Source organism: Ostrea edulis, chromosome 3 (assembly GCF_947568905.1).
Source record: "Ostrea edulis chromosome 3, xbOstEdul1.1, whole genome shotgun sequence".
In the NCBI taxonomy this organism is placed as follows: domain Eukaryota; kingdom Metazoa; phylum Mollusca; class Bivalvia; order Ostreida; family Ostreidae; genus Ostrea; species Ostrea edulis.
In genome coordinates this window covers 928,861-951,311 of record NC_079166.1, presented here as the reverse complement: position 1 = coordinate 951,311, position 22,451 = coordinate 928,861, and the positions used below count along the sequence as shown (strand labels likewise).

Below are 22,451 nucleotides of genomic sequence, written 5' to 3'. Positions count from 1 at the left end.
AGGAGTCCCTTTTTTCATGACTCATGAAAGATACTGTCTAACCACTTTACCACTTTTGAATGAAGATAAAAGAATTTGTTACAAATCCTTATTAGTCTTTTGTCTGTCATTCTTTAAACAAAAATGCAAAAGTTCAACAATACACAGGCTAGAATAATATTAATATTGTTTATGTTGAATGGTTACTAAGTCGCTTTGTCCCAAAACGGAAATGCCCCATGCACAAACTTTCCAAAAAAAATGTCAGGGGCAACCAAGTTCATGTAGTATTGCCCCCCCCCTCCCCCAATTTTATTCATAAGTGCCCATAATACATATTCTGAGCACTCCAAATATGTGATACCTCTGACTCTAACCCCGCACATGTCACAATATAAAAGCAGGGGTTAGAGTTAGAGGTATGTTGGATTAGAGCACCCCAAAACTTAAACAAGCATATTCTGGAATGAATACATGAGTTGCAAACATTTGTTTAGAAAATTATATCATATGGATAAATATGTTTGTCAAGAGAAAAATTTTTAACCTTGGTATGGTGTTGAGTCATAAAGTTTAATGTTTAAAAAAAGGTGACCATAATTACCAAAAAAAAAGTTTTCTAAGCCATTATTACCTTTCTCAAATGTCATAAATGTTGAAATATTTTATCTTTAATGATTTATAAGCTAGCCTCTAGAGTTAAATTATTCTCTCAGTCATAAATGCACACTTCATGCTGCCAAAGTTTACAATTAATATACACTTAAAGGTCTTATGCAAGGAAATAGCCAATAAAAATGATTTAGTCAATTGTAGTTCTATATGTAATGGTTTGGGCCGTGGATATCGGCCTGGGTAGCTCAGTCAGTAGAGCACCTGACTAGTGATGCAGGGGTCCCGGGTTCGATTCCCGGTCCTACCATACCTAATCTCATTTCCTGTTACAGATTTGGTGCCGTTGACCACCCCTGGACTTGGAGGTGAAAGTCCTCCCAGGGGCAAATAAGAACTTGGGTTGCGTCTTCGCCCTTTGCGTCTTCGAGGGCGAAGACAATTTAAGGAGGGAGGAATGTAATGGTTCTGGCCGTGGATATTGGCCTGGGTAGCTCAGTCGGTAGAGCACCTGACTAGTGATGCAGGGGTCCCGGGTTCGATTCCCGGTCCAGCCATAGATTTTCTCCTTTCCTGTTACATATATATATAGAGACAATTTCTTTTCCTTTTTTTTCTTTTTTGGCATCTTATTTTAGGCCTACAGTATTAATTTTGGGCTCATTTACTAGGAATATTATAACTTTATTGGAATTGTCCCACTGAATTAAAGGGAACTCTTTTTTCAGGTGCGCATGATGCAACTTCCTGGATGGTGTGTAGTCTGTTTGTCAACATGTGAAACCCATGTGTATTTTGAGGTAGGTGTGTTTACTGTCAATTTTCTCTCTTAAATGCCGCATAAGGCGTCTTTTTCTGATCTCAAATTTTTGCCCAAGAATTGATCTTTATTTTCTCTTTCATTAATTATCTGATGACAGTCTATTTAATTAATTAATTTAATTAAAGCTATATAGTAACATATAGTGAAATTATTTCCTTGTGTGAGACCTTTAAAAGAGTAACAGGTAACGTTCATTTTGACTGCAATTTCTCTGATTTCAGGAGTAGCCTCCCCTGTTAAAGATCAATAATGGTGGATAAACAATGCAGGATGCTGTCATGTCATCAACAGAGAGTTTTGACACCCGTATACCCGTATTGCTACCAATCACCTCTGTAACCTTTGTTGTGTTCATCAGACAGGTAAGAAATACATGATAATTATTTTAAATAACTTTATTAAAATGAATAATAAAAGATAGAACAAATTCACTTGTACAAACTTCCTCGTATAAGAAAATGTCACATTTTACAATACGATTATACATCATTTACAGTCTATGCGAAAGTTTTTTGGACCACACAGGACATTCGGTCCTGTGTAATCAATGAACACACCGGACCGAACCAAATTTTGTCAGACCGAAAAACCTAATGTAAAAAAGTGAAACATGTGAAAATGCAAAACCAAGGGAATCTTGTTTATTATATTAGTAATACTATACCAGGGATCCCTCCCATATAATACTTTAGACAGTCCATGCGGTTTTAATCACATTCATTTACGTATTTGGATTCGTGTGCTATTTTTTACTTATAACAAACATTTAAATGACTCCGCATCAAAATAGTAAAGCTCAAAACCAGACACTGAGACATCGGACATTCCGGTCCGGTGTAAAAAATGATGCATCGGACCTGAGGCACTGCACATCGGTCAGGTCCGACGGTCCGATGCCTTTTGCATAGACTGCATTTATACATATCCTCATAGACGCAGTTGAATAGAAACAGTGCATGATAAAACATAACATTTATTACATGCAACACAATTTACAGAATATGTATTAAATACAAATTTCATACATTTAAATTACATACACAAATGATACACATCATCAATGCCCCCGCCCTTTTTTTTCACACTTACAACTTCCTTTTTAATTTTGGATCTGTTAGTGATTTACTGTAAGTGTCTTTTGATTTTTTATCTTAGAGCTGATATCTCTTAAATCTGTAGTATTTTCGTTGATATTTATATTTTAAAAGTTTTTGTTTCATTTTAAAGTAATTTTGCCTATTTTGTTGTTGTTTTAGATGATGGACCACTCTACTTCCTTTTACAACAGGTGCCCCTACAGATTCACAAAGTTTCAATGTTGATTTTCCATGACCCCCATTCAGTGAGTGCACAACTTTATGTATTCTACTTTCAAAATGTCTACTACTTGTAATACATTTTGGATTTGATTTTTAATATGCCCTAACCACAGATTCAGATTTTTGTGTAGAAGTATGATATTTAATTTTATCAAGATTATTTGGTCCTAAAGTCAAATTTATACAATCTTTTAACCAACATTTGTCTTCTTCTGTCATGTTTAATTCAAAGTCACTAGGCAACACTGAAGATTTTCACTTCTTGCTTTTCAGTCCGCGACAGGAAAAGGAATGAAGTTGACAGGATTTCCCGCACTGTCCTTGGTAGCAGCTTATGATAGAACGGACAGCAGTAGACATAGCCCGCTTCATCAAAGGTAAGTCTCCAGAGTAGTGTTTGTAGCAATTCTCGTACTCTGTCCTACTTCGAAGCTTCAGATCTAAGGCAAATCTCTGCATGTATTCTTTTATGGCTTTGGATCTTCCGGGAAACATGTGACTGCTGAACAGCGCCTTTGCTGTCTGTTTTCTTTGAGAGTCAAAGAAATGACGCAAGTCTTTAAGGTTTTCGATGACATGTTCTTGTTTTTCAGATGCCCCGGATGCAGCGGCACTATCCCCATCACTGGTATAATGGGAAATGTCTAGTGGATGGTCATCACCCTGCCTGCCTTATTTTCTTCATGCTGGTTTTATTCACATCTGTGATAATTTTTCCCACTTTGTTGCAGGTCTGCTGCATGTTGGTAGCTGATGCTGGTTCAATATTTGCGCCAAGAAGCATACCACGCATACCCTCTGTAGTAAGGCTGGTACCCATGTGACCGACAGCCATAGCCACATTTAGCTGTGCAGCTCTGCGTCCCCTTCTGGATCTCCCCACCTCTTCATACAGCTTTTCACTGTGACTTGTATAGTGGCACTTCTTACATCGGATGGAAAGGATCCATGCCAGGCCTCGTTTTTCCTCCCCATGCTGGTTCCAGTCCAGTGAACCATTACTGTCTGGAAACTTCTGTGAGTGTTCTTTAAATGCATTATTCCACAATTTAGCAGTCTTCTCTTGGTGAAGTACTTTGTATGGTTTTGAGTTTGGGTCATCTGACACAGCGTCCATGTTGGAGTCTACAGGCTGGACTTCACTTGGTCCGGGTCGCAAAATCTTCATTTCACTGCTTCGGCTCTCAGCATCGGTAACTGCAAACATTCCATTCTTCTGTGGCCATACAACATCCTGAAACTCTTCTTTACTTAGCCTTCTTATGGGTACTAGAGATTGGACTGGGCTGGTGGTCCCTGTACTATGCTGGCCCTTGTTGTGAGGAATACTTCCTTTTTTGAATTGATGTTGATGCAACCACTTTGGTCCCTTCTTTGGCATTATTATTATTTAACTGTACACTTGCAGACCTTTTCTAAGAATATGCTATTGTGTTGTGGTGTGCATGTTTATGTATTGTAAATTTTTATCTTGTTTATTTATTTTAGAGCTGCCTGGTCTTCTAAGAGAAACTCCATTCTTTGATGACTGATGGAAAAGCCTCATCACTCCCTACTGCTAAAGAACCACTTATCTTAATCACCAGCCATTTATCAGTGATCACTGTTATCAAAGCTCCATGGTACGTCATTGAAGTCTTTCTTGGCACCATTTTTTCCAGTCCCTGACTTTGTTTAGAATTAAGATTGACAATTTTTTGCTAATTACTTCCTTATAAATCAGTAAACTTCCTGTTTCTTAGTTAATTAGGGCTTGTTAATTAGAGTTGAAAAAACGTTTATGCAGATGGACACAAACTCCAACATCTCAGCTTGCATATCATTCCAAATTTTTTCCTAAATAATTGACTCATTAGATTTTTTGTGTTTTGAAAATGATATACTGGAGATCAATTTGACCAGAAATTTAGCCTAAAATTCTGCAATCTGTTTGGAAGAGTTATCTCCTATTTTTCATCCCTTAGGGTCAAAAATAGATTTTGATGCACTAGTATATGAGAGATAAATAACTAATAGACATTTTTCTGCAAATTTCATTTAATTTCATTAACTTTTAGTCATCTTAAAGGTCTTACGCAAGGAAATAGCCAATCAAAATGAACTTCGTCAATTGTAGTTCTATATATAGAGAGAATTTCTGTTCTTTTTTTCTTTTTTCGGCATCCTATTTTAGGCCTACAGTATTAATTTTCGGCTCATTTACTAGGAATACTATAACTTTATTGGAATTGTCCCACTGAATTAAAGGGAATTCTTTTTTCAGGTGCGCATGATGCAACTTCCTGGATGTTTGTCAACATGTGAAACCCACGTGTATTATGAGGTAGGTGTGTTTACTATCAATTTTCTCTCTTAAATGCCGCATAAGGCGTCTTTTTTCTGATCTCAAATTTTTGCCCAAGAATTAATTTTTATTTTCTCTTTCATTAATTATCTACTGAGAGTCTAGTTACTTAATTAATTTAATTAAAGCTATATAGTAACATATAGTGAAATTATTTCCTTAAACATGTTAAACAAACTTTCCCTTGACAGTCGTGTCGGAAAGCAAAATCCATTTTGATTAGTTTAACAAAATTGTTGTCAGGATTCATATTTAGTCAGTTCTTTAAACATGTTAAAAGTAAATATTATACTGTGCTAGTTATGTGCATTCATTTTTTGAAATGATGAAAAAATTCTACATATACCCCAAAGCATTACTTGAATTTCATTACTGTTTTTTACAGCTTGTACTAAATATCTAAGTGAAATACATGTACTTTTACATTAAAACAAATAGTGAATGGCTCTGAACACATGGTTTATAATTTATTTATCTATTAAAATCAAGAATTTTCATATTTGTTTTAGGTGCGACAGTATGTCTCCAGGTTAAGTGATTGTGTAGATTGATTCCCAGCATAACGATGATTTGCCAAAAGAGCATATGAATAGAAAATTGGTGATGCTTAAAAATATCAGCAGAATACAGAAATTAAGAGACACAGATGGACAAAAACCCTCTATTTAATATAATTTACATACTAGGTCTATACAACTAGAACATGTAACAAGTGAAATTTAAATGTATGCATATATTTACTGTAAATGTATTATATTCAGCGTGTACGATATTTGGCGGAAATTGATTTTTGAACAAGTTAGCGTGAATTTGATTTAGCGAATTCCTTTTTGTTTTTTTATTTATGTGTAGAGTGTAAGACATTTAGCGTTGTATTTGAATGAGCGGAAGTTGCTTTCCGCCAAAGGCGCTAAAAAGAATACACAACCAAATGTAATACGTTTACAGTATTAGAGCTGTTTTAATGTATACAATTGTGTATACATGGTTGCTTGTTTGTTGACTCAGTGTATAGAACATGTACTACTATAATGTACATCTTTCATGTGTTATTTCAATGTGATGTTGAATCACATTTAAAATACAGCAAAGCTTTTACAGCTGAATCCTGTTGTTGTTTTTTTTAATTATGTACAGTTTTGATTTCCAACAGATCAAAAAATAAACATAGAGAATTCTTCATTTCCTGTTATATTTATCTGAAATTTTTAAAGCTCACAGAAAGATTATTACATTGTGATTATTTTGTATTGAAGCAAAGTATTTTAATTTGTGACTTTAATAAGAAAAATCAAGTGATTTTTAGCTCATCTGAGCCTGAAGCTCAAATGGGTTTGTGATCAAAGTCTGTTCAGTTAATGTATATTATACATTTAACAGACAAGTTGTTATTTTCAACTTTCTCTCCAGGAGCACATGAACAAGTTTTTTAATAGGAGGGCATTCTTATTTTTCATTTCATCTGCAGGGATATGCTCTTTTTCAAGGGGAGAAATTGTGAATCTATATATCTATATATTTGAAAATTGATTAGATCAATTAGCTAATGAACTTGCTTCTAGAAAAGGCGAAACAACTGGCAACAGCAAAGGAGACAAAAACAACATAAAATCAATCACACAGCTATGAAGGAAGACCCACTCGTTGCTTTGCAACGAGCTTTGCTCTAGTTATTATTATTATTCTTTCTTTCTTCTTGGGACTTTTTTGTCCACGAGTGTTCTCAGAAACTACTCAAGGGATCAATATGAAACCTTTTTAGGATGATAGTATAGCATATGTAGATGTGCGGAACGAATGTCATTTTGTCTGAAAATGCATGCATGTGCATACACGTGCATTGGATTTTTTGTTTACAAACTTTGGAATCAGTCTAACTTTTTTTATTTTTCAATGAAATTGTTTCCTATTTATATCGTAGGTATAACTTGGGACCCTTAACTGTTTGGCATCGTCAAAATTTCAATTCTGCATGCGCATGCACGTGTGCTTCAATTTGATTGGATAATACAAAACCGTTTATAGCATTGACGCAAATTAAGGAAATTTAATTATATTTACAGGATAGGTAGACATGCTAAACATCTACAGATCAATGTAATAAAAATTGCAAACGCGCATGCGCACGCACGTGCATTGTCTTTTGAAGGTTCAATTCTTTCAATGACCATTACTTTTTTGTTTTTTGTCAAAATCTTTTCAAACTTGTATTGTATATGTATCTTGATATTCTTAACAAAAGTGTACAGTCATAATTACCATCCGGCACGTGCATGCACGTGTGCTAAATTGTGATTGGACGATTTTCAAATCGCCATAACTTTCTTATAAATGATGGAAACAATATGAAATTTATACTGTAAGTATATCTATCAAATGTCTATTGAATGACATCAACATTGATGCTGAGTCATACTCACGTGCGCGTGTATGCACGTGCATAGCTTTTCTTTCATTTTTTGGGTACTAAAATGGTCATAACTATTGAATTAAAAACTGAAATGAATTCAAATTTACCCTGAGGATCTATGATATGAATGTCTATGAAATGGTGTCAACAAATTTTCCATTATCAAAATCGCGTGCGCGTGAATGCGCGTGCAATGTAATTTTTTACGTCTAAATTTAAGTATTGGTCTATAACATTTTGAGATTGCAATGAATAGGTTTGAAAATTAGGTTTCAGGTATGTTTTAGGCCTCTCAATTTATTAGTAGTCTCAAAATCACTTCCCTGCATGCGCATGCACGTGCGCTTAATTCTGATTGGACGATTTTGAAATCCCAATAACTTTCTTATAAGTGAAGCAATCGATACCAAATTCATGTAGTAAGTATATTGTTCAAATGTCTATTGATTAGCATCAACAAAATTGCTGTGTCGTACTCACGCGCACGTGTATGCACGTGCATTGATTTCGGTCTTTGTAGTTTTGAGTTGCCGTTAATTTCTCGTTTTTCATTGAACAGTTGTGAAACTTCTGTTGTACTCATATGGTAAGACTTGTAATGTATCGAGATGGTCGAATTATTTATATGCACGTGCAAGCACGTATGTGCACGTGCACAAAACTCTCAGATCTTTATAACTGATTTGAACTAGTATGGAATGGACTGAACGTTATAAGATAGTTATATATTCACATGCTACACAGTTTGCAATGGTCAAAACAACTTGTACTGATATAAATGTCACCACTTACTAAATGGGGGAATGTTTGGGGAACATCTGTAACGGTCCCCGTTACAATAAGTACTAGTGTAGATTTGAGTTTGTTTAAATGATGCCCATGCTCTCTCATGCTCTCTCTCTCTCCCCCCCTTGGAAGCTGGCATTGTGCAGATTCAAGTTTGTTGACATCATGGCCCCTGGGGCTAGGATGGGCCACAATGAGGGATCAAAGTTTTACATACAAATATATAGAGAAAATCTGTTAAAATCTTCTTCTCTAGAACCACTGGGCTAGGAAAATAGAAATTTACATGAAAGCTTCCTGACATTGTGCAGATTCAAATTTGTTGACATCATGGCCCCGGGGGTAGGATGGGGCCACCAATAGGGGATCAAAGTTTTATATGCAAATATATAGGGAAAATCTTTCAAGATCTTCTCAAGAACCACTGGGCCAGGAAAGTAGGAATTTACATAAAAGCTTCCTGACATAGTGCAGATTCAAGTTTGTTAAAATCATGGCCCTGGGGGTAGGATTGGGCCACAAATAGGGGATCAAAGTTTTATGTGCAAGTATACATGGAAAAAAAAATTCCCTAAGCACCACTTTGCCAGGAAAGTAGAAATTCATATGAAAGCTTTCTGACATTGTGCAGGTTCAAGTTTGTTAAAACTATGGCCCCAGGGGTAGGATGGGGCCACAATAGGGGATCAAAGTATATAGGGAAAATCATTAAAAATCTTCTTCTCAAGAACCACTGCACTGTGAATGTTGACATTTATATGAAAGCTTTCTGACATAGTGCAGATTCAAGTTTGTAAAAATAATGTTCCCCGGGGTAAGTTTGGGCCACAATAAGATCAAAGTATGGAGGGAAAATCTTCAAAAATGGGACAAGATGATTCAGGTGAGCGATGTGGTCCATGGGCCTCTTGTTAAATATGTGATATTTGATTGTTTTTTCATGTAACTTATTAGTACATGTACCAATAAATGGTACCATTCCCAATGCACTAAAATGTTGATTTTTTCCTAATTTTGACACTAAAAATCCCAATTCAGCTCCTGACTTAAGGTAGCTCTCTACACTAAAGCTTATACTATTTATTACACTACTCACAAGATGGCGGTTTAAATGTTTTGTAAATTTATTTGTATCGATCAATTCGTTTGTCTATTATCATAGCTCGGTGGTTAAAGCATTGGGCTGGTGAACTGCAAATCTCGAGTTCAAATCTGCTAGAGTCTTTTGTTCGTATGTGTTGAAATAATTTGTTTGAAAATCATGATTTTATCCAAATTTGCATATTTTCTGCTGTTCTGGCATATATACTTATTATACATCATCATATCTTTTGTGATTAAATCAATTCATACTGATTTGAGAAACAATTTCAAGATGTAGTGAGCCACCTTAACAATACTTACAGGATGAAATGTACAAATTCACTTGTTTTTTATTTTTGTTTTTTGTTGTTGCTTTCTTTTGATTTGTACAAATCAGTCTTAATATTGCAAGACATGTTGTAGTCAGCCTATTATCTGACATTGACAACTTAAAAATGTGAGAACTAGAGATAATACTGTTTAATAATTTGAAACAATGTAAACTTTGTGATGGAGAACCACTGGAAGCTCATACTTAGTATAAAGATGAGCTGTGGGTGTGTTATAATCTTGCTCAAGGTCATTCCGGCAAGTTCAAGTTCAATAGCAGAAAAGTATTAACAAAATTATTTATTGATCAATAACTTTAAGTTGAGAATCATTGGAAGCTCATACATTGTTTTAAGATTTTTTAGGACCTAAGGGTGTATCATGACCTTGACCCATATCATAAGAACAATTTTAAGGTCACTAGCAGAAAATTTCAAAATTCATGATAGGTCTATAATATTCTAATAGTAAACGATTGGGTGTTCATATTTCTCTCAAAGATTACTTTTGACCAGGGGACATACATGTATGACTGGGACTTCGATTCAGCTATCTGAGTTTCATAGCATTGTATTTTGTCTTTCAGGTAGTTCATGTAGATTCTGACAAGGCCATAGAGAAGGAACTGGGGAAAGGTAAGCACTTGTTTAATAGTTTAAATGCAAATTGATTTTAATTGGGAATTGTTAAATTATTTTCTTCTCAGTGTGGCCTTTTAGGGGTATTATACTCCTTAGATTGATAGAAATACCCAATATACACTTTAGTATTCACCTTTTTTGTGGTTTACCTTATGCCCATTTATTGACAGTCTCCTTAATGACTGTATCAAAGTACTGGTTGCTATAGGAGATAAAGAGCAGACATATTATCCCTGAACATTATAATACTTTAAAATATTTATAGTTTTAATGATGGCCTTCTATGAAATGCCAAATTACTGCAGTAACTGCATTATCTTTCTGTTCTTTCACCCATTTGTAAGTCTGCCTGTTTGTCTGCAAAAAGAATAATTCTGTGATGTCATAACCCATATAGGTCATAGGAAGAAGTTGAGGTTATATCACTTTGTCTGACAATCGACCATCAAACCTTTAGATGTGATGTTATAATAGTTTGCTTGCTTTGCAACTTGTTCATATCTTATACAAATGATGTTGACCTAAGTAGAAGGAAGTCACCCAGGGAGTTTTGAGTTTTATCGCATTGTCCCTGTGACATATTCATCTCCAATTAACCCAGTTACTTATTCATCTCCAATGATATTAATGTAACAGGAAGGGAGAAAATGCAACGGACCAGACCGCGATTCGAACCTGGGCCCCTGAATCTCTAGTCAGGTGCTCTACCAACTAAGTTATCTAGCCACTGGCGATCGAACCTGGCTGACCGCTACAATAATATACAAAATTCATGAATACATGGTTTTAGTTTTCCTTTTTATGCCGTCAACATTTTTTTTTTGCAGATGCTACCAGACTGGGTGGTATAACTGATTGCATTTCGGACTCGACTAATGATTTTGTTTTTTCTGAGATTGGTAGGTTTTTTTTTATTTGACCATCAGAATAATCTTGAGAGTATATATTTACTATATGCTGTTCGTCATATAACTCAGTCATTTAGTGTCATTCAACCTTGAAATTTCTATTTTTAGTATCTTTGACATCTTCAGAACAGCTAGTTCACAGATTTTAACAGCATGTACATGTACATATGTATGCTATACTTGAATGTAGAATCAAATTAAAACTAAGTCTGATTGAACAGTACAATTGAAAACACAGTTGCAGTTTTAATATAATAACAGGCATAAGTATATTATACATAATTATGTTAAGGCAGCATCAATTAATGTTTAAAAGATGCTGTTGATTCTCTTCAACTAGAGCAGACACTCTTTTATACCCGTCTTTACCAAAAAAAAAAAAAAAAAAAAAGATGGAATTTTTTTGGGGATTGTAAATGAATAAAAATTCATTTTTGAATGTGTACTTGCCCAGCCATAGTTTGGCTAATTTCAGTAATTTTATTAGTAGACACCAAGGAGATACTGCAAATTAAGACAGATCCAGTTTCGAAAAAGAAAAATGTAAGTAAACTCTGTACAAAGGATAAATTAAATGTATTGGGGAAACTAGATGTAGTTTTAGTTTCACCAATATATATCTTGTGACACTCCATACACTAATAGATGCTCCACAAGGGTATTGTACAGCCTGGGATCAAATTGTGACAGTAATTGTTCAAATCATGGGTCCCAGGGGTTGGATGGGGCCACAATAGGGGATCAAAGTTTTACATACAAATATGTAGTTAAAATCTTCTTCTCAATAACCACTGAGTCAGAAAAGCTGATATTTACAAGAAAACTTTCTGACATAGTGCAGATTCAAGTTTGTTCAAATCATGGCCCCCGGGGGTAAGATGGGGCCACAAGTGAGGGAGGGTCAAAGTTTTACATACAAATATAGGAAAAATCTTTAAAAATCTTCTTCTCAATAACCATTGGGCCAAAGAAGTTGACATTTACATGAAGGCTTTCTGACGTAGTGTAGATTCAAGTTTGCAAAAATCGTGGCCTCCAGGGGTAGTTGGGGCCATAATAGGGACTAAGGTTTTACATGCAAATATATATGGAAAGTCTTCAAATATGGGCCAAGGTGACTCAGGTGAGCGATGTGGCCCATGGGCCTCTTGTTAGTTCATAATAAATGCTTTTTGAGAAATAATCAGATATCAATCTACATACTTGAATTTTGACTCTGATCCTTGTTTTTATTACTTTTCTCTAACTTTAAATTCTAGGAACATCAAACATTTGCTAAACACTGACTTGCTTTAGAAAAAAAATTGTTATTGCTATTCTTAGTTACTAAATCGAAAGATACAGAGACACAAAACATTTACTCATGAATTCTCTTTAAAAAAAAATCCAGTGAGAGATCAATCGAAGGGATCTGAAGACCCTTAAACCTGGTTATTCCCCTTGAATGTCCAGTTTTTTTGTTTGAGTGCTAGCTCTTCTCAAATACAGTAGATGTTTTGTGACCTTGAACTCTTGTCAACTCCAGTTACCATCCCTTTAATTTTATGTTTTGACTTGAATATCTTTGATTTTAAGACAGTTTAGGTTTTCTTAATTCTGGTCCTTACTCTTTCGACCTTGAATTTAGGGTCAAAGGTCAAGGCCATACATATATTTTCTAATGTTTGCATTTTTCAAACAAATTGATCATTTTTAAGTCAAAGTCACCTCTCTTTTACAAAGTACTATGATACGATCTCTTAGAGGTTGTGTTTAGTCCCCTAACAACAAAATGGAAGGGGACTTTAGGTTTGCACTCCGTCCGTCTGTCTGTCAGATCAGTTTTAAGCACTTTTTTCTCTGTTCTTACAGATATACATTTGATATTTAGTACATTGCTTTGCCATAACAAGTTACAAATCTAGTTTGAATTTTATCTCAGTCCGTTGTACATCAAACTTGGTGCTCAAGTACATTGTAAGGAGTAGGTGACCTCCATTGATTTTGATGTAGCATGGTCAAAGATCAAGTGTCAAACTGGACACAGGAATATACTGTCTGCTCAATATCTTGAGAATCCTTTGTTTGACAGACATCAAACTTAGTACACCGGTATATCCTAAAATGTAGATGACCCTTAGTGATTTTGAGGCCACATGGTCAAAGGTCAAACTGGACATAGGAAGATACTGACCACTCAATATCTTGAGAACTCTTTGCTTGACAGACATCAAACTTGGTACATTGGTACAGCATAAGGAGAATATGACCCCTAATGATTTTGAGGTCACAAGGTCAAAGGTCAAGGGTTAAACTGGACATAGTAATATATTGTCTCCTATACTTTAAGAATTATTTGATTGATTGACACTAAACTTGGTACACTGGCAAAGCATAAGGAGTAGATGACCCATATTGATTTTTAGGTCACATGGTCAATCCACTCCTGACATAGGAAGATATTGTCTTCTCAATATTTTGAATTGGTGATACTACTATAAAATTAAATGATGCATGTGTATAACCCTTTTCAATTTTGCACCATGGGGGCATATATGTTTTACAAACATCTCTTGTTTGGATTTGAATTAATAGTTTTGAAATTTATGTTGCAGATACATTTTTGGATTCTGTACTCATTGATGTTTGGGGAACATCTGTAAAGATCCCAATTGAGAATTATATAACAATTTATTTTCATAGAAATTAGGTTTGTGTGAAGGACAGTCAGATATAATATGAAATTTACTGTATAATAAGAAGTATTAGTACACATGATGTGTTAAACAAGATACTGAGTGCTAGAATGACATTTCTTTGATTTCTATGCAGAAGTATCCTATATACGAATATTGCTAGTATAAGTTCACCATCAGTATCATTATAATTCATTGCACATCTTTTTACAGAAACTAAAGAGTCGAAAGACCCAGCTGGAGAGAGATTCCCATTTCTCGACCAAGGACAAAAAAAAAGATTTAAAAGGTGCTGACTAAGGAGGCAACGTCTCCAGAAGTAACGGATGATGAGGAAGCCACCCAGAGGAAGGTCTTACCATTTATATGGGAGTCATCCCTGCTGCGTAATGTTAAGTGCGACCTGGACAGAGAATATGCTGAATCTTTGCAACTTCAATCAAAGAGACAAAAAGCCAAGGCCATTAGAAGTAGAACGGAAATGACTATGACCCCACCACCTAGGAGCATTCAAGAGTGGGCCGTTTCCTCTACTTATAAATGATGCTATTATTGTTAATAGTTATATTTAATTTCCTCATTTCTAAAGGTTCAAGGTCACAATTAATAATATTATACCGTTATTAAAGTTTTTATGAAATTTTAATAATGCTGTTGAAGGAGAATTGCAATTTTTCGGATGTTTATAATTGATACTGTTTAAGTATGTCTAGCATCTTAAAAAGTGTGATGACCTATATATTTCATTTGATAATTTATTAATTTTAACTTTAATAAATTGAAATAAATGCATTATTGATCATTTTATCAGAGAATATTGCAAGTATGGAGTTACCTTGATATATTTATACAGATTTGTTCTGCTTTAGTACTAGTGTATCAGTATTATTGCATCAAGTTCATTTGTGTGAATATAATAATATTTAAGAATGAATAAAACTGTCAAATTGTGGCTTGTATTCTCTGTACAGTAGAAGGTCTTTGAGCATCAAGTTGGAAACTTGATATCAAATGCATGTATGCAGAAACCATTTGCATATCAGTAGCTTATGCATGCGGAAACTTGATGTAAACCATATATAAACCAATATAGTTTATGTATGCGTAAACTTATGATAAACCATATATGCATGTTGATGGTTTACGCCTGCGGAAACTTATGATAAACCATATGTATGTCAATGGTTTATGGCTGCGGAAACTTGAGGTTTCAGGAAGTTTCCGTTGCGGAAACCATATGGATTCGTGGACACCCTAAGTTTCCGGAGTGCGGAATCTTGCTGAAACTTGAGGTTTCCAAGCGGAAACTTGGCAGAAACCTTATGTATACCTAAGTTTCCGCAGTGTTTCAGCCTTGCGGAAACTGCATTTTTCATCATGTGTAACCATAAAAAAAAATTGTGTAGCTTTTATTTGACTCAAATTATATCAGTTAAAATTCATACTATTGAATAAAAGTTGTTGAAACCAAAATATCAGAGAAATTGAAACTCGTGCTTTTCAAAAAGATGTTAAAAAAAAGTTTCATTGGTAGATTAGGATATGGTAGCACAGTGTGTAGAGTGGCTGCTTCATGATCGGAAGATTTTGGGTTCATGCCCCGAGCAAACCCTAAAATTTGGCAGTTGGTATGCAATGAGAGATAGATCAAGTAAATTTTTCATCAAGTGATTTTTTCTCAATGAAATATGTATTTTATAATTAAATATTTGCATGTATTTATGAGGCTGTGGATTTGGTTGGGATGTCTGCTTTACGAATTTATTCATATAATTCTTACATTTGCCTTTTAAGTACTACAGCCATATATATTGAATGTATAAATGTATATAGTACAGGAATTTTGTGGCTGCGTAGGCACTGTTGGTCAGGTTAACAGAATCTGCTTCCTTTTCTTGGGGGGATTATACTGACTGGTCTATTTTTCATTTGCGAAAAAAGTATTTTTTCATTATGATTCTTATTGATATTTCTAAATGTAAGGAAACTCACACCATTTATAGGAAATTCTGATATTTTTTATGCATAAAGAATGAAAGATTATCATTTGCATTACAGAGTTTGAAAGATAACAGATACAGCGGTAAGTCAAATGGAAATTTACATTAAAGTATTATCATGCAATGATTAAGGTTATTTCATTAGCCAAAAAATTAGTAACAAAACAGTTACAAGTGAACCTAGGTATCTCAAGCAATGATATCTTGAATACCATATCTATGTTAAATATAGTCCCTGTCACTTTAAAACTTTTCTCTGTATTTTACTATCGATATATCAAAACCTTGGATATCTCAAAGTTTTTCTATTGAGTTTGAGATAACTAAGCTTGACTGTATTTTTGTTTTAAAGGATTTTTCTATTGTATTTTTTATGCCCCCCCCCCCCCGAGTCCCGAGATCAAAGATTGGGGGCATGTATTTTTGGTCCTGTCTGTCATTCTGTCTGAAACTTTGCTGAACATGTTAGGGATCAAATTTCCATTCCCGAAAACAGCAGTCCAACATTATGCCACAAACACCTTTACATTAAGGAATATATTTCTATGCCCCTGAGATCGAAGATCGAGGGGCATATTGTTTTTATCCTGTCTGGCATTCTGTAATTCTGTCTGAAACTTTAACCTTGTTAATAACTTTTGAACAGTAAGTGCTAGAGCTTTGATATTTCACTTGAGTATTCCTTATGACAAGACCTTTCCGTGGGTACCAACATTTTTTACCCTGTGACCTTGACCTTGGAGTTTGACATACTTTTGGAAAACTTTACCTTGCTAATACCCGGTAACTTTTGAACAGTAAGTGATAGAACTTCGGTATTTCACATGAGTATTCTGTGTGACAAGACCTTTCCATTGGTACTAATCCTTTTGACCTTGACATTTGACCTACTTTTTAAAAAATTGACATTGGTCATAACTTCTAAATGGTAAATATTAGAGCTTTCATATTACACATGAACATTTCTTGTGACAAGATCTTTCTACTGGTACCAAGATATTTGTCCTTGTGACCTAGCTTGGCCATCTTTGGAATTTGCCATTATCGGGGGCATTTGTGTTTCACAAACACATCTTGTGAAGTATATAAATGTAGTTTTCATACAATATTGTCAAAAGTTTGGAGGGGGAATTCCAAGACTGATATCATTGACAATGATCTGAAGAAAAATTCTCTAACAATTGTTTAAACTGAGCAATAACCAAATTTTCAACATAACATCAAATGGTACATTGAAGTCATCATTAAATTTCTTTCAGTAAGAAATGATCAAGAAAATTTTCATTTAGATTAATGTCTGCAAACAAATTTGGGATTGAGAATTTAACTTAGTGTCGATGTACAACAGTCAGCTTAATAATTATAATGGTGGTATTATTTGAATGTACCATGCCAAAATAGTAGTCAGGGTTTGATACAGAGTGCACCTAACTCCGGCTCATGCACCTTGTGTCAAAACCTGACTACTATTTCGGCAAAGTACGTCCAAATAACACCACTATAATATAATTACATGTATCACACTATGGGTTAAAACTGTGAAAAATAAGTTGTTTTGTTTTTTTTCACAGTGAAATGGTCTAAAGAAGACACTGCATGTTTGACCAATTAATTTCAAAAATATGTGCAGACTAAATGTGCTGCCAGACAATTACAAAATAAAGTATACCTTCTAAGTGAGTTCTTATTAGTATTTTTTTTTAACCTAAGCCAGTAAAAAAAATGATGCTCTCTTAATTTGTTTATATGATGATTATGCTTATCAGTACACATTGAAAAGATTAACAGCATAAATGATAATAAAAAAAACTTTGATGTATATTTTCACACATTTATTATCAGACATTTATCATGAAATCTAGAATGATGCTTGCAATAAACATTGGTTTTAATTTTTCTTCTTTTCCATTTACAGGCAAGAAAGAAATAAGAGATTTTATGGAAGCCCATATTCTGGCATCCATATGCCATCTTTCGGTGAAAGAACAGTACCTCAAAATACGAACAAAATTATTCAATGAAAGGAAAACAATTTGAAGAAGATTGTCACTCACTTAAAATTCTGAGTTCATCATACATTCCTTCATGTATATACATGAAAATATTGTGTATCAAGTCTTAGTTCTCTGTGATTTATTGCTAATGCTAAATAAATGAATCATATAACAGAGATTATATAAATCCAGTAGACAATGAGAATGTCTTACATGTAGTGTTTCAGATGTGTATTAAGCTCTGAGATCTTAATTTGAAATGAAAAGCTATTCTTTTTTTAATTTGGTATGAAGCATCTGGGGGACATAAACTGTAAATTTCAGGATTCCCGCATCCCTGGGGCCTTAGGGGCGGGGCAAAAACTGCCAAAACTTGACCAATTTTCAAAAATGTTGTTTTCTACAACCGTGTATATTTATGGAAAACTAAATGCATAGTGGTGTCGAGCAAGGAGGCCTCAACCAAAATTGTAAATTTCATGATCCCCAGGGTAGTGGTTTTGACCCCAGGGCAGGGCCAAACTTACTATATTGTGTTTATCTGTAAAACACTTAAAAATAACATCTTCTTTAGTGCTGTTGATAATACATTGAAACTAAATGGATATTTAGAAAGAGCAGGTATTCCTTTACCAAAATTGTTAATTTGAAGATCCCATGGGTAAGCGTTTGGTATTACCGTGGGGCCAAAATGATCAGTTATTAAATGTGTGAACAATAGAAATTTTAAACTTCTTGATAACCATCATTCCAATTCTTTTCAAATTGAGTAATTTTCAAAAAAATCTTCTCAACAACCGCACATGTTTAAGAAAAACCAAATGCATAGTGATGTAGAGGAGGAAGGCCTCTACCAAGATTGTAAATTTCATGATCCACAGGGTAAGGGTTCTGACCCCAGGGTAGGGCCAAACTTAGTATATGGTATGTATGTTGATATTGTATAATGTAAATGCATGCTTAGGAATAGCAGAAAAGGATGTACAAAAAATTTTTAATTTTACAAACCAGGGTTTTGACATATAAATTAAGTGGCGGCCGCCAGTTGAATAAATATTAATTCCATACCCTAGCACCTATTGGCTTCCGTATCATTCCCATAACTCTTTGTTAAGTCTTATGTATATAATTCACATAGAACGTTTAATTTTTTTTTCAAATGCGTGTTTCATACTTTTATTATTGAGAAAAATGCAAGCTAAATTGGGAAAAAATTGGCAATTTTTAGGAAGGGAAAGGACCGAAATTCAGACCCAAAATGGGCCTAAAAAATCACTGAAATGATAAACATACATTCATGTTAGGTCCACCCCAATGCTCGAGAAGTAATAATAATAATAATAATAATAATAATAATGTCTTTATTGAAACAGGATAGCACAATTAGTTTAAAAACTAGTTTACATTGTGGTCCTGAAAACATATATATACAGACATCTACAGATACAATATAAAATAGTATATGAAGGTATGTTGTATACATACATGTACGCTATCTACATATTTAAAACTGAAAATAATAAAAAAAAAAAAATAAATAAATCTATATGGTTTTAATATTCTGAATGAATTTTTTTTTAAGGTAAACGGATTTAAAAGTTTCCAATGTTGGGTAATATTGTAAAAATTCTGGCATATTATTCCATAACCGTGAACCATAAATTGTAAAAGATCCTGTAAAATATCGTGTCTTTGCTTTTTGGATGTATTATGAATTACTTTGACTTAATCTGATAGATCTACTGCTAATTTCATGAACATACTGAAAAAAACATCTAAATAATCGGGGGTTAGACGATGTAAAACTTTGAAGACAAGAATGATAGTTCTATAGTTTGACGGATAGGTATATGATATAACGCAGTATCACAGAGTATGAGATCGATTTTCTCATGAAGTACACCATATTTCTGCAAACATCATATTGCATAGAGTGTGGTAGATATATTTTGGTCATTCAAATTTGTTACCGATTTCAGAAACCTGTACTTGCCTCAAATACTTCGTTCTCGTTTCACGAGTAGGTCTACAAAATTGAAATTGATGATTTAAACCAATCTTTCTCGACCATTATAGAAATGTTTATACACCTACAACAGAAATGATGCAGCAACTTAGACTAACTTATCTCCAAAACAAAAACATCATTTCAATATGTAAGCTCTCGCTAACAATAAACAAAAAAGTATGGAAAACAGTTTTTGCCATTAGTTGATAATGTTTAGCGTTAAATGTCGCAAAAACATAAGAACAATAAAAATGTATCTCTTATCAATTAATATTCCTTCAAACGTTTATGTAATGTTTGGTTGTTTGTAGTTGTAGGTGAAATACCACTTGTAATGAACGTGACAACGTTTGTCGCGATACGGGATCTCCGTTTTTAAGGTCATATTCGAAAGACCCGTGATTTTCACTTCGAAATGTCGAGCGTTTAGTGAAAGAGAAATCGCATCTTAGGTTTGATGCGGCCATGATACGAGCGGCCTTGAACTTAGCTTCTAATTGTACATACATGAGAATAATTTCCAGATGATTTAGTAAAATCGAATGTTTTTCAAGCATTGGACATTTGTCCCTCACAAGTGAATTGCATCGACTTTTTGATTTTCAGGTAGTGATAGAACACTTGAATTTGCAATACACCTCTTGGTGATAGTCAATATATTGTGCAACTAAGAGAAAAAGGGAGCATAAGTGTGAACAGGACGAGTGCTGTCAGAAATGACTCCATTGTCTCGAAAATTCCTTTTTACAAAAACCTAGGAATTTCAGCTTTCGAATTTTTTTTTTTAATTTGTGTAGCTCGTTTTGAACTATTGTAGTGTAGTATGGGGTCTCCGAAACTACCACAACATTGAGATGGTTCAGAATCGCGAACTTCATCATTATCAAAGATTCATTCCTTTACCTGCACTACATGTATGGCGAATTCGCATGGAAGATTCCAGTGGCGTAGCTTCCATTGAGGCAACCGAGGCAGCTGCCTCGGTGAAAAAACTCCCACCTTTTACGTTGTTAAAATGTCGGTAGCTTCTGGGGGCGCAGCCTCGGTAATATTCGAACCCTAGCTACCCTATGGATTCCTTCCACTGTATAAACTATACGATACTGGAATCGTCTACTATCAATGGACAACATTACTAAACATGTGTGAATCAATATAATAAGTCTAACTGGACATCACAAATGAAGTCATTATCTGAATCTTTAAATTCTAAAGAAAATATATAATAGGTTACTATTAATTGTGTGACACTGGTGATTTCAGAACAAGTTGCTTCATATCTATAAAAAGTAGTGGCTAGTACATATAAAAGTAAATCAACTATTGAGTTATGTTTATATAAAGATATTAAAACAAAATTTAGAACCGAAAATTAATTTTCCACGAGCATTCCAACATATCTAAGATCTTTACTTGCACTATGAAGATATGGTATATTTCCAATTAGAATAGAAACGGGGCGATACAAAGGAGAAGAATTAGAAGACAGAATATGTACACTGTGTTCTTTAGATTGTGTTCCCGTGGTGGAATAAATGAGATGAGACCGAAAAAATTGAGGCCCCGTATTACAGCAGGTGTGGCATGATAAAGATCCCTCCATGCTCAAAGGCCATAAGCGCCGAGTATATAGGCCTAAATTTTGCAACCCTTCACCGGCAATGGTGATGTCTCCATATGAATGAAATATTCTCGAGAGGGACGTTAAACAATATACAATCAATCACTTTTAATAGATTGTGTAGAAGATGAGTCACGTTTTACTACCTTGTACTGTATACTAATACTTAAATCTCAGAACAAACTTATTACTACTTGTACCCCACATTGTGTATGTCAACTTAGAGTGTATTATTTTTATTAACAATTTTCCCTTGGCAAACCACCCAGTTTATACATTCCGCTTATATTTACAAACAGTCTTTGATTTACAGAAAACACTGCGTAATTATTGTCTTTGTATTGCTATTATTTCTTTATCACAGTGACATGTAGATCCGATGGATCGGGTGTTTTTGAATTCGTATTTATACGATATGATGTATGTCATTATAATTACTGACTTGCTGTAACAATGCATGGCAAAAGAGTGCATCAAAAATGTCGCCGTGACTACACTAATCCCAACACAATAATATTTTTTTAAAGGGAAAATTTGGTGTCTAAATCTACAAGTCTTAAGGCCAATTCAACTTAATTGATAGATTATCATCCCCGTCCGCCCCTTAAAAATCGGACCGCCCCAATTTTTTTTATTTTGCAAAACTTGCGATTTCCAGAAAATTTTCATGCCCAACCCCAACTTCGGTATAGCAAAGTGAAAAGCTACGTGAACAGTGAAGAATATATATATATATATATATATATATATATATATATATATATATATATATATATATATATATAATTTCTCGTGTTCTAACGAGCGTAAATCTTGAAAAAGTTTGGTATCTTTCTGTGTTTGAAATTAAAGCTTAACCTGGAATTCCTCTGTGAAATAAGCATAGAATGATATCCATCTAGCATTTATGATTAAATG

General features: G+C 34.2%; 1 long non-coding RNA gene across 13 annotated transcripts; it reads left to right on the top strand.

Annotated features, from left to right (window-relative positions):
• The first annotated feature begins 564 nt into the window (after positions 1–564).
• On the top strand, positions 565–18,080 carry LOC130053088 (uncharacterized). Of its 13 annotated transcripts, none has more exons than XR_008801550.1 (13): positions 565–1,391; positions 1,636–1,776; positions 2,671–2,756; positions 3,007–3,110; positions 3,465–3,750; positions 4,222–4,355; positions 4,997–5,060; positions 10,277–10,321; positions 11,155–11,226; positions 11,726–11,778; positions 14,124–15,993; positions 17,482–17,586; positions 17,826–18,080. It is a non-coding gene; the product is annotated as an uncharacterized LOC130053088 (long non-coding RNA). The 13 variants fall into 13 exon arrangements; XR_008801546.1 differs by having other exon boundaries at positions 11,723–11,778; XR_008801549.1 differs by adding an exon at positions 5,587–5,606 and having other exon boundaries at positions 995–1,776; positions 4,997–5,056; positions 10,273–10,321; positions 11,723–11,778.
• The last annotated feature ends 4,371 nt before the right edge of the window (positions 18,081–22,451 follow it).